Source organism: Oryctolagus cuniculus, chromosome 9, assembly GCF_964237555.1.
Source record: "Oryctolagus cuniculus chromosome 9, mOryCun1.1, whole genome shotgun sequence".
In the NCBI taxonomy this organism is placed as follows: Eukaryota; Metazoa; Chordata; class Mammalia; order Lagomorpha; family Leporidae; genus Oryctolagus; species Oryctolagus cuniculus.
The window spans coordinates 45,089,045-45,102,985 of NC_091440.1; the positions used below are offsets into that span (position 1 = coordinate 45,089,045).

General features: G+C 34.8%; 1 long non-coding RNA gene across 2 annotated transcripts in view; it reads right to left on the reverse strand.

The window, feature by feature from the left end:
• LOC127492015 (uncharacterized) overlaps positions 1-13,941 on the reverse strand; it is a 128,366-nt gene that overhangs the window by 84,920 nt on the left and 29,505 nt on the right. The window lies entirely within an intron of this gene.

The window sequence follows — 13,941 nt, forward strand, 5'->3', positions numbered from 1 at the left end:
TCTCATAGTTCTGGGGGCTGGAAGGTTCAACACCAAGGTTACAACAGGGTTTGGTTCTCATGAGGCTCCCTTCATGACTTGAAGACAGGCTCCTTTCTGTCTCTCTCTCTTCTTATAATCCACCCATCCTCTTTGATTCCAGTTGTACCCTTTTGACCTCATTTAACTTTACTGCTTAAAATGGTCACATGGGAATTATGATACTGCATGGAAACGTGAAGGGTGGGCACAATTTAGTCCATGGCACACACCAATGTTTAATATTTCAGTTAATCCAAAGCAATTTCTTTTATGAACAGGAGCTCTAGAAGAAACACTGGTATACAAAATCACCTATAACAAAGGCAATTTAATTATGTCTTTTCATTTATTCATGAGTTCATTTGTTCAGTAAATTTTTAAAGTTGTATTCTAGGTTCCAAAAATCAATTAATCCCAAATCCCAGAATATTGAGAAAATAACTGTAACCCTTGGAATTGGAGAACAATTTGAGACATTTCTGTTGTAATATTGGATAACCAATCACTAACAATTTTGATCACTAGCTCTATGTTCAACATCCTAAGCACTTTGTGGGGATAAAAATGACAGCATATATAGACCTTGCTATTAAGGGCATTGTATGCTTAAAAATGTCTTACTCTTGTTATGCAGTGTGACGATTAGTTTTAAAAATCAACTAGACTGGTATCTAAGAATATTTTATGAGATTAACATTTGAATCAGATTGAGTGAAGAAGATTCACCATATGGGTTGGCATCAAATGGAACAAAAAAGTGGAGGAAAGACAAAACACTCTTTCTTCTGTAGTTGGAACATCTGCCTTCTGCTACTGTTGAACTTCAGAGCACTGGTTTGCTAGGTCTTCAGGCACTGAATTCAATGGTCCCTTCCCAGATTTTCTGGGTTTTGGCTAAGACTAAGTTTCACTCATCTCCCTTGCTGCTGCTGCTTCTTTTTCTGCTCCTTCTCATCCTTATTTTAAAAATGTACTTATTTATTTTGAAGGCAGAGTTACAGAGAGAGATAAAGAATGGGAAAGACAGATAAAGAGATCTCCCATCCTCTGGATCATGCCCCATGATGGCCGCATTGGCCAGAGCTGGGACAAGCCAAAGTGAGGAGATTTGGTCAGGTCTTCCATGTAGGTAGAAGGGGCCCAGACTTTTTTATTTTTCATCATTTGCTGCTTTTCACAGGCCTTTTGTTAGAAGCTAAATCAGAAGCATAACAACCAGGACACAAACCAGTGTCCATATGGTATGTTGGCATCATAGATGGCGGCTTTACCCTCTATGCCAGAACCCTGGCCATTCTCCATTGGTTCTTAGGACTTTGGACTCAGAATGAATTAAACAACTTTCCTGCATCTCCAGATAGTATGTTGTGGGACTTATAAACCCCCAAAATCAAGAGAGCTAATTTCCATATTAAATACAATCTTTACATTCTTGCCTGTCTTTGAAAGTATCTATCGATCTCCTTTCAGGTTCCTTTTATCTGGAGGACCCTGACCAACATAGGATCATTATCTCAGTTACTTTGGCCATTACAGTGCTGTGTAATAAGGAGTAACAGGATTTCCATGGTTTTCCATTATAGACAATTACTGTTACTCACAAGAGTGTATATTGGTGGCAATTTTACTACCTGCATTGGGCTGCCTAGAGTTCATGCATGAAGCTGCTGTCAATGGTCTAGCAATAATTTATGTAGCCCTATTGATATCACACATTGAGTCTCTCAGGTGTCTTGGGCTACCCTTGGAAAAGCTTCATGGAGTTGGTTCTGCTTTATATATTTCCCTGGGCCTGGTGCCCAAGCTTTTGTCTTAGGATTAAAGAAGAAGAAAGAGAAATAGACCAAAGCTGAATCATGCAAGCCCTTGTGTTAGTGAGTGTCAGATCTTAGATATCACTTCCTAATAGTCTATTATGTAAATCAAGTTACAAGTCTGGAATGCATCATTTGATGTGAACAACTAAAAAGTTTCATTGTCATTGAGAGGCTCATGAATACTGAGGCTGGTTGGTGGGTAGGCAAAAAATTCAAGCCATTTTCACATCTTTCTACTACTTTAGCAATATAAAATAATGAAGGGGCCAGCGCTGTGGCACAGAGGGTCGATGCTCTGGCCTGAAGTGCTAGCATCCCATATGGACACCTGTTCGAGATATGGTGCTTCACTTCTGATCCAGCTCCCTGCTATGGCCTGGGAAGGCAGTGGAAGATGGCCTAGTTCTTGGGCCCCTTCACCTGCGTGGGAGACCGGAAGGAAGCTCCTACCTTCTGGCTTCAGACTGGCACAGCTATTGGGTAGTGAAACCATCTCTCTCTCTCTCTCGCTACCTCTCCTCTGTTAACTCTGACTTCAAATAAATAAACAAATCTTTTAAAAATCTGAAGGAAATGTAAATTTAAATTGTAAATTTAATTTTTGTGCTTTTTATTTAGAAGAAAACCAGAGAAATTAATAAATGATCCCTCAAAGCAGCCTGTCAGTGTGTTATAGATGAGAAAATAAATGAAGTAAAAAGATCTATTTACTAATTTTCCTATTTACTAATTTGTCTCATCAAGAGTGGGTAGAGTTAGTTTCAGGTTATACATCACCTCACACTCACATGTGTGTGATTCTGTTTTTCTTCATATTTCCATACATGCCTTACTTGTCAGTTATCATACTAAAGGAGATCATGACAAATGTAATTTTTATAATTAGATGTGGTCTATTTCTTTTACTTTCTCAGTTAAAGTTTCTCACTGCTCCCACCCTAGCCAAAACTACCATCATCTCTTGCCTGAAATCACTACTTGACCTCAAGTTTAAGATAATTCACTTTAATAGAACCAGGGAAATTGAAAACTAACACACACACACACACACACACATATACACACAGTTCAAATTCCCTGTACTCCTATGTAATATATAACATCTTTCACATGTATTATAAGGCACTTAATGAACTGAGTTTTGTGTTAGCTATTTATAGGAGAATTATGCACGCTTCCCTTAAGATGTCTGTTTCTTTAGAGGAACACACATCTCTCACTATTCAGATCTCTTATAAATTTGTATTTTCTTAACTATTTTCATTTATTGGCATATGAATCCTGCTAGACATTTACACAGTTCCCCATGGTTACTGGTAATACTGATCACCATTTGAAATTTGTTTTTGTGTAATTTTTTTGAAAAACGCTAGAGGCCCTTCCCCTCCCAACATAAACCCCATACTGTGAACTCTTTCAAAACAAATGAAAAGGCTGTCTATTCATGATTTCATGTGCCTAATAGTGCCCAACATAGAGTAAACACTCAGTAACACTCTGAATACATAAGCCCGTATGTATATACTTAATTTTTCAAGATTTGTGATAAAAATTATGTTCTCTTCAAACAAACATTGACTATCAAACATGGTTGTATGGTAGAGAAATTTAGGACTTCCAATCCATGAGCATGGAAGATTTTTCCATTTCTTGGTATCCTCTTCTATTTCTTTCTTTAAGGTTTTGTAATTTTCATCATAGAGATCTTTAACATCCTTGGTTAAGTTTATTCCAATGTATTTGATTGTTTTTGTAGCTATTGTGAATGGGATTGATCTTAGAAGTTCTTCCTCAGCCATGGCATTGTCTGTGTATACAAAGGCTGTTGATTTTTGTGCATTGATTTTATACCCTGCTACTTTGCCAAACTCTTCTATGAGTTCCAATAGTCTCTTAGTAGAGTTCTTTGGGTCCCCTAAATAAAGAATCATGTCATCTGCAAAGAGGGATAGTTTGAGTTCTTCCTTCCCAATTTGTATCCCTTTAATTTCTTTTTCTTGCCTAATAGCTCTGGTAGAACCTCCAGAACTATATTGAATAGCAGTGGTGAGAGTGGACATCCCTGTCTGGTACCAGATCTCAGTGGAAATGCTTCCAACTTTTCCCCATTCAATAGGATGTTGGCTGTGGGTTTTTCATAGATTGCTTTGATTGTATTGAGGAATGTTCCTTCCAAACCCAGTTTGCTTAGAGTTTTCATCATGAACGGGTGTTGTATTTTATCAAATGCTTTCTCGGTGTCTATTGAGATAATCATATGGTTTTTCTTCTGCAGTCTGTTAATGTGGTGTATCACATTGATTATATACATATATATATGAGTAATAAAAGTATTTATATATGCACCACATTTTCTTTACTTACTCATTAATTGATGGATAACATTGGTTGTCTCCATTTCCTTGTTATTGTGAATAGGCTGAAATAGGTATGTGAGTGTAGACATCTCTTTTCACTTGGTTGAGGGAATGTTGCATAATATCGTAGTACTTATTTTAGTTTTAAGAGGAACATCCATACTGTTTTCCTGTATTAATATCCATTTCTACCAACAGTGTGTAAAAGCTCCCTTTTCTCCACATCCTTGCCAATACTTTTTATCATTTGTCCTTTGATTATAGCCAATCTTACTGGAGTGAAGTGATATCTAATTGTAGCTTTGCTTTGCATTTTCCCTGATGGGTACTAACACTGAGTATTTTCATGCATTTCTTTTTTTTTTTTTAATTTATTTGGCAGGTAGAAAGAGAGACAGAGAAAAAGGTCCATGTATTTCTTCAGCATTTGTATGTCTATGTCTGCCTTTGAAAAATGTCTGCTTAAATCTATTGTCCATTTCTTATTTTAATATTGAGTTGTTAAAGTTCTTTATATATTTTGGACATTAACACTTGTTAGATGTACAGCAGGTAAAAATTTTCTTACAATATATAAGTTATCTCTTCACTCTGTTGATTATTTCTTTTTCTATGAAAATACTCTTTAGCTTGATGAAATTCCATGTTATTGATTTTTCTATCTTCTAGCTTTTCACAGTAATCTCTAATAATCCTGTGTGTTTCTGTGATTTCAGTAGTAATGTCTCTAATTTTGTCTCTAATCTTATATTTTTGAAACATCTTTTTTTTGCCTAGTCTAAGGGCTTACTAATATTTTATTTTATTTCTTAATTTTCAAAGAACCAACTCCTCATTTCATATCACTGATTTCTTTTGTATTTTTTTTTTCTTAGTCTCTGTGCTCTAAATTTTAGTACTTCTTTCCTTCTAAACATTTTGGATTTATTTGGTTCTTGGTGTTTTCTGTTGCTGTTGTTTTTTTGTTTATTGTTTTTTGTTTTTGTTTTTGTTTTGTTTTGTTTTGTTTTAGTTTTTTGGTGTGAGTGATACGTTTTACTCAAGATATTTCTTTTGTTTTGATTCAGGCATTGAATGTTGTGAAATCTCTCTTAGCACTTTTTTTGCTGTATCCAAAGCTTGTGAAATATTGTGTTTTCATCTTCATTCATTTACTGCTCAATTCCATTCTTGATTCATTGGCTGTTAAGGGGTAAGTTCTTCAATTTCTATGTATATGTGTACTTTGAAATATTTTTATTATTCATATATAGTTTAATTGTTCTATGGTCAGAAAAGTTGCACAATATAAATTCTATTCTTTTAACTTTGTTGAGATGAATTTTTGTGACCTGTTTTGGAAAATTTCCATATGCTATTGAAAAGAATGTATATTCTGCAACCATTGAATGGAAAGGTCTGTAAATGTCTGTTAGGTTCAACTGATCTAGGCTAAAATTTAGCTTAGTGTTTCTTTGTTGATTTTCTATCTAACTGATCTTCCTATTTTTGAAAGTGGAATGTTAAAATCTCTTACCATTTACAACAATGGTAAAATTTATGAAATCCTTCTATGTGTTAGGCACCCAGTAAATAATTCAAATATATTATTAAATTTATGTTATCCTTAGTGGTATGAAGAGTCTAGTACTATTATTATTATTATTATCACTATCATTATCATTATTATTAATTCTTAGATGATAATATTAAACATAAAGTCAAAATTTTATGCTGTGAGAACGAGGCCATATTCATTCCATATATTGAAGTTTAATGTTTTCCTCATTCCAGTTAGGCCAGTAGAAGAGGGAAGGATGATGGTCTGGTAAGCCAGTAAGCAGATGCACAAATAGCACTTCTCATCTACCCTATATGTGCTCTTTCCTTTTAAAGCCATCGTAATATGGTCATGGGGTTCTACCCAGCAACTTTGTTTAATGGGATCATTTCCTAATGACTCCACTTTCAGTCATCATAATAGGATTAAGCCACCACACTAATTTATCAACCACTAATATTAATCCATTAACATTCACCATAAGGCTGGTTTCTAAATTTTAAGTGTCTATAAGAATTGAATGCCAAAGTTTATTTATTTATTTATTTATTTATTTTCTTTAAACCATAACACTTAGTCAAATGATGCCAGCACTAAGAAGAATTTATGAAATTTATTCCTACTACATACTTAGTACTTTGTAAAATAAATAAAATTATATATACATTCAGATGTACATATCAAATTTAGAAATTATTATGTACATAAATATTTAATATAAAGAAAATAATATTTTTAAGAAATACTTGTGAAGAATGAATTATCTTCTAATTATTAGAACAAGAAAATCTCCATAAATTCTACACAGAAAAATTACATTAGATCATATATCTCACCACAAAGCATTGCAACTAAAAACCAATGTGAAAAGAGCCTTTCCACCTTCTCTTTAACTCAATCTACCTTGAAAACTTCCCAAAGCCCATGGGGAAATTAGATATCAGAGCTGAAATTGCAAGTAATGAAGAAAAACCCAAGAGCATGACAGAACTCCAAGGAAATACCATACTCAAAGGAATAACTTCAGATAGAATCAAATGTTTTCATTAAAAATAAGAGGTGATTTGAAATATAGAATAATTGAACAATACAAGAAAATAAGCTTATTGAAGAGAAAAACATAGCTGTTTCAGTATAAAAAGATGAATAGAAATTTTCCAAAAGGAGACCATTTAAATTATTATCATTAAAAAATGAGAATTCATCTTTAAAAATATCATACTGAGATAACATTTAACAACTCCATCCCAGAAAAACTTCTGAAAAAAAAGAAAGTGATTTACTTTAGGAATTGGAAGGTAGGAACATTTGGGATATGAACAGTTTTCCTATGATACTATTCATAAGTATATATGAAAAACAAGCAGGAAGATAGTTGATTTGGTTTTTAATTTATGATGTTTCTGTTCTGAAAACCCAACACTGAGAAGGCTGTCAGATCCATCCCATTCCTCAGGGCAAACTGCAAAATCCCCACTTTTCTCTTCTGGTGTGAGACAGTCAACACAAGGACAGAATTCCGAAACAGAGCAGTTAGATTTCTGCTGCTAGGAAACTGATTCTGGAGCTGCTAGATGCATAGCAGTATTTGGTTCTGATTTGCTTTAACAGATAAAGAAAATCTCCAGTGCTCTTGTGGCTAAACTATTGGGACTGTGTTTGAAAAGTGTTGGTTTATAGCTTCATTTAGGTTTTCAGTCCCTCCAAAAACACTTCCAATAAAATCTGGCCCCCCTCGCCCCTTTTTCTTTTTCACTCCAGTGGGTGAAGAAGGTAAGCTGTTTTTGCCAGCAAACAAAAGAACCTGCTGCCAAAACTCTGTCAATAAGATGAGAAATATCAGCTGGCAGGGTCAGACTGCTGCTTCTGATATTTCTGAACAACGGAAAATAATACAATGACTATTAACTCTCAAAGTTTACCTTCAGTAAAGAGCAACACAGAGAGCTTTCATGTACTTCTCCTGAAGGAATTATTTACTGTACATGGTCATGGGGCTGAAACTGGCAAAAACCATTTTAGAAAACAAAAGTGCAAGAAAACTCATAACACCCTGAGCTAAATCTACAAACATTTCAGTTTTCTCTGATGAATGTTTAGACTTTATTCAGGGAAGGATGGAAAATTGAATGTTGACATGTCAGAGAATGTGTAGGATCAGAAGTGCTGACCCCCTTGCTTTCCCATTCTAACGTGAAATTATTACTGAAGCTCCCCATACTGGAAGACACAAACAAGTTCTCCTTTTTAAACTGAACTTTTCATGGAATTATAATTAAATAGTGTCCCCAGGGTGAAGTAAAATATCAAGGAAGAAAAAAAAAACGACACTTTCAGAAAGGATTTATATGAATTTCCTACTTAACATTTATATGAATTTCATATTTAACTTAAATTTGGTGAGTACATTGACTGCCCTTGATTAAAGAGAATGCAAATTTTGGCTTATTTAGTTCCTATTAGAATGCATACTACCATGGGGCACAAGTGTATATTTTCATGCACACACAAAAACAGGTTCTCTTTAATTAGTTAATTAATTTAAGGAAGTCAGAGATGGAGAGCAATCCAGAAAGCCAGATATTTTTCATCCACCGATTCTCTCTCCAGTGCCTGGCCAATCCAGGGTAAGGCCAACCTAAAGCCAAGAGTCTGGACCTTAAATCAGGTCTTATATCTGGGTGGAAGGGACTCAAGTATTTTAGCCTTCACCTGCTGCCTCCCAGGTTATGCTTCAGCAGGAAAATGGAATTGTAAGCAGATCTGGGACTGAGCCCAGGCATCACAACATGAGTTGTGGGTATCCCAAGTATTGTAATAACTGCTCATCAAATGCCTGCTACAACAGATTATACATTGAAGATATTTATAAATTCAGTTACAGTTCTGTCACTAGGCTGAATTTGGATAATGGAAATCTTCCTAAAGTCTACCCATATTATGTGGCATGATAATTTTATAAATAATACAAAGGATAGCTAGCAAGATTGTAGATAGGGATACTTGATTTAATTTTCTCTCTCCCTTCCTTCCTCCCTTTCTCTCTGTATAAATGGCTTAGGTTGATGAAAAGAGCATGAGAATATACGAAATTTGTTTTTATTACTTTTCTCTGTTCTAGTAAGCATGGTGGTGTGTCGTGATCTAAAGCAGATACTGAATCACAATTGTGACTGTAGGAACCCTTAGCCCATGCCTTCAGTTTCCTCAAAAATGGCCTGTGTGGGGGCATAATAGTCTTCCATTTCCTACACTAATCAGAACTCAAGGCATGCAAACTTTTCTGACAACCAGTGTATTCTCAGGATTTAAATCGAAAGTGTACTGTACTGCTTGAGTTATAAAACCAAAACAATGCAGGACTGACAAACAGTCTTGTTTTGACTGAACTCATAATTACACAAATCTGAAAAGCCATTCAAAAAGTCACAGTGACTGTGTTAGTCCTGGGGTATTTACCTAGATTCTGCCTTGATACACAGCATTCCTTTTGGGGAGGGCATTCTATGAAACTCTATGTGTCTATTATTTACATTCCCAATGTTTCCCATGGATATTTAAACAGATTAAGGGAAATGAATAATGAAGATTTTGAGAGTTGTTTGACCTCAAGCTAATAATTCCTAGGGACACAGAATATTATTGTGAATAGGAGTTAGAGTAGAAATTTGTAATCATATCTTTGACCTTTTATCCCAAATTTCTGATCATTTTTCCAGTTCCTCAAAATTATTAAAAAATGGATATTCTAACAATGTCTCCAGAGGCTATAAAAAATCTATATTCTAACACTGTATGTGGAGGCTATAAAGGGGTAATTCATTGGGGTAATTCATCCCAACCAATCATTATTATCATCTTTAATATCATCACATCATCATTCTTGAAATTAAATATTATTTTCATTACCACAGAATTGAAAGTCCCAGGTATAATTACAATAGACCTATTCAATTCTTTAATTTGCTTAGTAAAAATATTGAAAATTTTTAGTGAATACTCCAAAACAGTGACTCAGATGACTGTCGCTACAACTACAAATGATAGTGTAGTATAATAGACAAAATAATGACTCCTCAAAGTTGCACATGCCCTAGTCTCCAGAATATGTAATCTGTTGCATTATGTAGAAAATATAATTTTGTAGCTGCAGTTACACTGAATGATCTTAATATGATATGGAAAGGATTTCTTGGATTATCCAGGTGGACCCCATCTAACCACCAGAATCCTCAGATGTAGAGAATTTTCTGAGTTGTAGTTAAAAAAAAAATATGAGACATTGTCAGAGCAATACTATGCTGGTGGGTTTTATAAATGTGGAAGGGAATTATGAGAAACTGATGTTGGTGGTCCCCAGTACGAGGAAAAAGGAAAAGAGTGGGATTCCCCTTTAGAGTTTCCAGAAAAACAATACAATTCTTCTGATTTTGATTTTAGCCCAATGGACCTGTTTTGTACCTCTGGCCTACAAAACATTAAGATAATCTATATCGCCTTCATTATGTTTGTGATAATTTGGTACAGCAAATAGAAAAGTGCTATACGTGGCTTTAAAAAAACCCTCTGACATCTGAATTGTGACTATGGACAGCAATAACATATACCATATAGTCATCATCAAAAGTCACAGAATTCATTTGATTTCCTTGGAAAAATGGAAGGATACCTTTTCCTCTATACCTCAGTGACATCCATTCTTTTACTGCATGTTCTGTTGCAGTCCAGAGTTCCTCACTCTACTACAGAACATCATCTCGGGCTCCCATCTCAACACTATAAAGCATAAAGAGCAATAAGGGAAAAATTTCTTGATGTTCTTCAATTCGGACAAGTTTCATGGATGAAAGAGCTGTCCTTTAAAAAATAACTGTTACTTTTATTAATAGACCAGTGAGAGAGTGGTATAGGGTATACACATTGCTGCCTATCAGTTCTCTTAAGAAAGAAGTTGAATACTGAGAACTTTGGTGAGAGGAATAAAACATTACCTGATGAAAGTCAATGTTTTGGATAACTCAAAGATTTCACTTTCAAGTTCAGTCCAATAAAGAGAAATATCTTGCACATTCCATGCTTCAGAGTAAGACTTTTTGGAATTGTGACCTTATTATATGGGAAATCCAAAGAAAAGTGTAAACACTGACAGACAAAAGAACTGGTAAATCTCAGATAGGAAAAAAGCAAAAAAGAAATCAAAAAGTTCTAATCAAGGTCATATTTACAGCAGCAAGAATATCCCATACTATTGAATATAGTTCTAGAATTGCTTTAGAACCTAAATAAAATCTAAATATCCTACCCTTTGAAAATTCCATGAATATGTTCTTTGAGCTGCTCATCAGAAAATAATGTTATCTAATAAATTATGTCAAAATATCAGCTAATTCTGCAATGCTCCATCAAAGTTATAAAATAATGTGGCATATAAAAGGTCTGAAACAGTTAACGCATTTCATGTGTACAAGTGTTCTCAATGATATACATACCCCCTGCAAAGTGGTTGCTTCATGGTGAACTCAAATCAATGAATAAATATCCATGATTGAAGATGATTAAAATTGAAAGATCTCTTTAATAAAGGCTGGATGGACACATTGGATAATTATTCTGGATTTAGTTTGTTTTCCGTTATAGTCATGGCCTTGCAGATTGATTAGATGTCACTATAGGTTGTGGTATACAGGCTGAAATGATGATCTGCATTTGACACTTCATCACCCATAGTCAGTGCCAGAGTCAGCACTCTTGCTTTCAGAAAACAGAATACAGCACTATTTTAAATATAGAAATTATTATAGGTTAACACGAAGTTTAGAATATAATTGAAGAGCTGGAGAAACCAGGTACTTCCAGTGGCAACTCCCAGAAACACAGAGCCACATTGCATACAGAGCTGTAAAGTCAGCAGCAGCCACTGGGACCAACAGACCCACATATCTGTTCATTATTCTTAAAAATAAAATTAATTGTTGTGTCTTGAATGCCTCTCCCACAATTAACTTCTATAGGATGGTACTTCTAGAAGCAACAAAGTTAATAAAAAAAAAACCTTTCAATTATTTTTATTCTATGTTTGAAGGATAGAATGTATACTATGATGAATTGTGAAAATGTGTGAATCTGATGCTCAGATCTCTATCTCTAAATACATTTTCCAAGCAAGGTGCCAGGGCTCCTTTAAGACATAGCTGTTTCTAGTTCCAGGACAGGAAAACAAAACAGACACCTGGAGCATCTTGTTAAAGCCAGAAAGTAAGGAAGCATGAAGTGAGGGAAAGAAGAGGACCAATGCTGACAAACACACTGTTCGAAAAAGCTTTCAGTGGCCAAAGCTGGAAACACTGGAACTGCAATGTAAATAACGTAGTACTGAATTATTTTTCATTATATAATATACAGAAATCCATAATTACTACAATGTAGTGCATGAATTAGTGGGGAGAAGGGAAAATATTTCTTACAGAAAAGTATCAAACATTGTATGTAGATATTTTCTCATTTAAAGGTGACATTTTCCCTCCTTTTGAGTATGGCTTGTACTTAATGACTTGTTTCCAAATGATATAGCACAGAAAGTGAAAAGTATTATTTATACAGTGGAGAATGCTGATAATCACTACTTTAATCAAATGATCAGGGATAGTATCACTAATAATGTGTCACCTTAATAATGAGATATGGTGAAAAAACACAAGACAAACAAAATTGGAAACATTATAGAAAATGCCCAAGTTGTATTTTTCAACACTTTCAAGGACACTAGAAACAAGTAAAGACTGAAGAACTGTGACATATAAGAGGAGACTACAGAGAGATACCTAAATGTAATATGGTGTGCTGGATCGGATAATGGGACAAAAAAAGGACATTAGATGAGAACTGGTTAAATCAATCTTACATATGGAGTTTAGTAAATGACTTCTTCATTTCAACAAATGTTCCATGGGAATACATAATATTAATCTACGATGCTATATAATGCAATAGGTTAACATAAGGGAAAACTGGTTGTTAGGATATACACAAAATTGTTTCAATATTTTTGTAAAACTACAGTTATTAAAATACAGACCAATTATTTAAAAGCATGGAGAATAACTACTTCCTGAATATAAAATATATTAATCCAGATGGAAGAAAAAAATCCAGAAAAATTGGAGTCTAACCCATCTCCAGGAATTTGAAATTTGAAAAAAAAAAAAAAAAACCCACTGGGATGGGAAATTGTTTGAGCAAAATCAGATCATAGCAATGCCCCCTAGGGACTGAAATTCTTTTTTTTTTTTTTTTTTTTTTTTTTTTTTTTTTTAACTTTTATTTAATGCATATAATTTTCCAAAGTACGACTTATGGATTACAATGGCTTCCCCCCCATACCGTCCCTCCCACCCACAACCCTCCCCTTTCCCACTCCCTCTCCCCTTCCATTCACATCATGATTCATTTTCGATTATCTTAATATACAGAAGATCAGCTCAGTATACATTAAGTATGGATTTCAACAGTTTGCTCCCACACAGAAACACAAAGTGAAAAATAATAGATGATTTTTTTAAATGATGATGAAATCAGAGCAGACCTATTGTCATGTTTAATCCCAGTGAGAGTCAAGTTGGGAATTGATAATTTCTTTTTTTTTTTTCTTTTCTTTTTTTTTTTTTTACAGAGGATCAGTTTAGTATGCATTAAGTAAGGATTTCAACAGTTTGCACCCCCATAGAAACACAAAGTGAAATATATTGTTTGAGTACTCGTTATAGCATTAAATCTCAATGTACAGCACATTAAGGACAGAGATCCCACATGAGGAGTAAGCGCACAGTGACTCCTGTTGTTGACTTCACCAATTGACACTCCTGTCTATGGCATCAGCAATCTCCCTATGCTCCAGTCATGAGTTTCCAAGGCTATGGAAGCCCTCTGAGTTCTCCGACTCTTATCTTGTTTAGACAAGGTCATAGTCAAAGTGGAGGTTCTCTCCTCCCTTCAGAGAAAGGTACCTCCTTCTTTGATGACCTGTTCTTTCCACTGGGATCTCACTCGCAGAGATCTTTTGCCAGAGTGTCTTGGCTTTCCATGCCTGAAATACTCTCATGAGCTTTTCAGCCAGCTCCGAATGCCTTTAGGGCTGATTCTGAGGCCAGAGTGCTATTTAGGACATCTGCCATTCTATGAGTCTGCTGAGTATCTCACTTCCCATGTT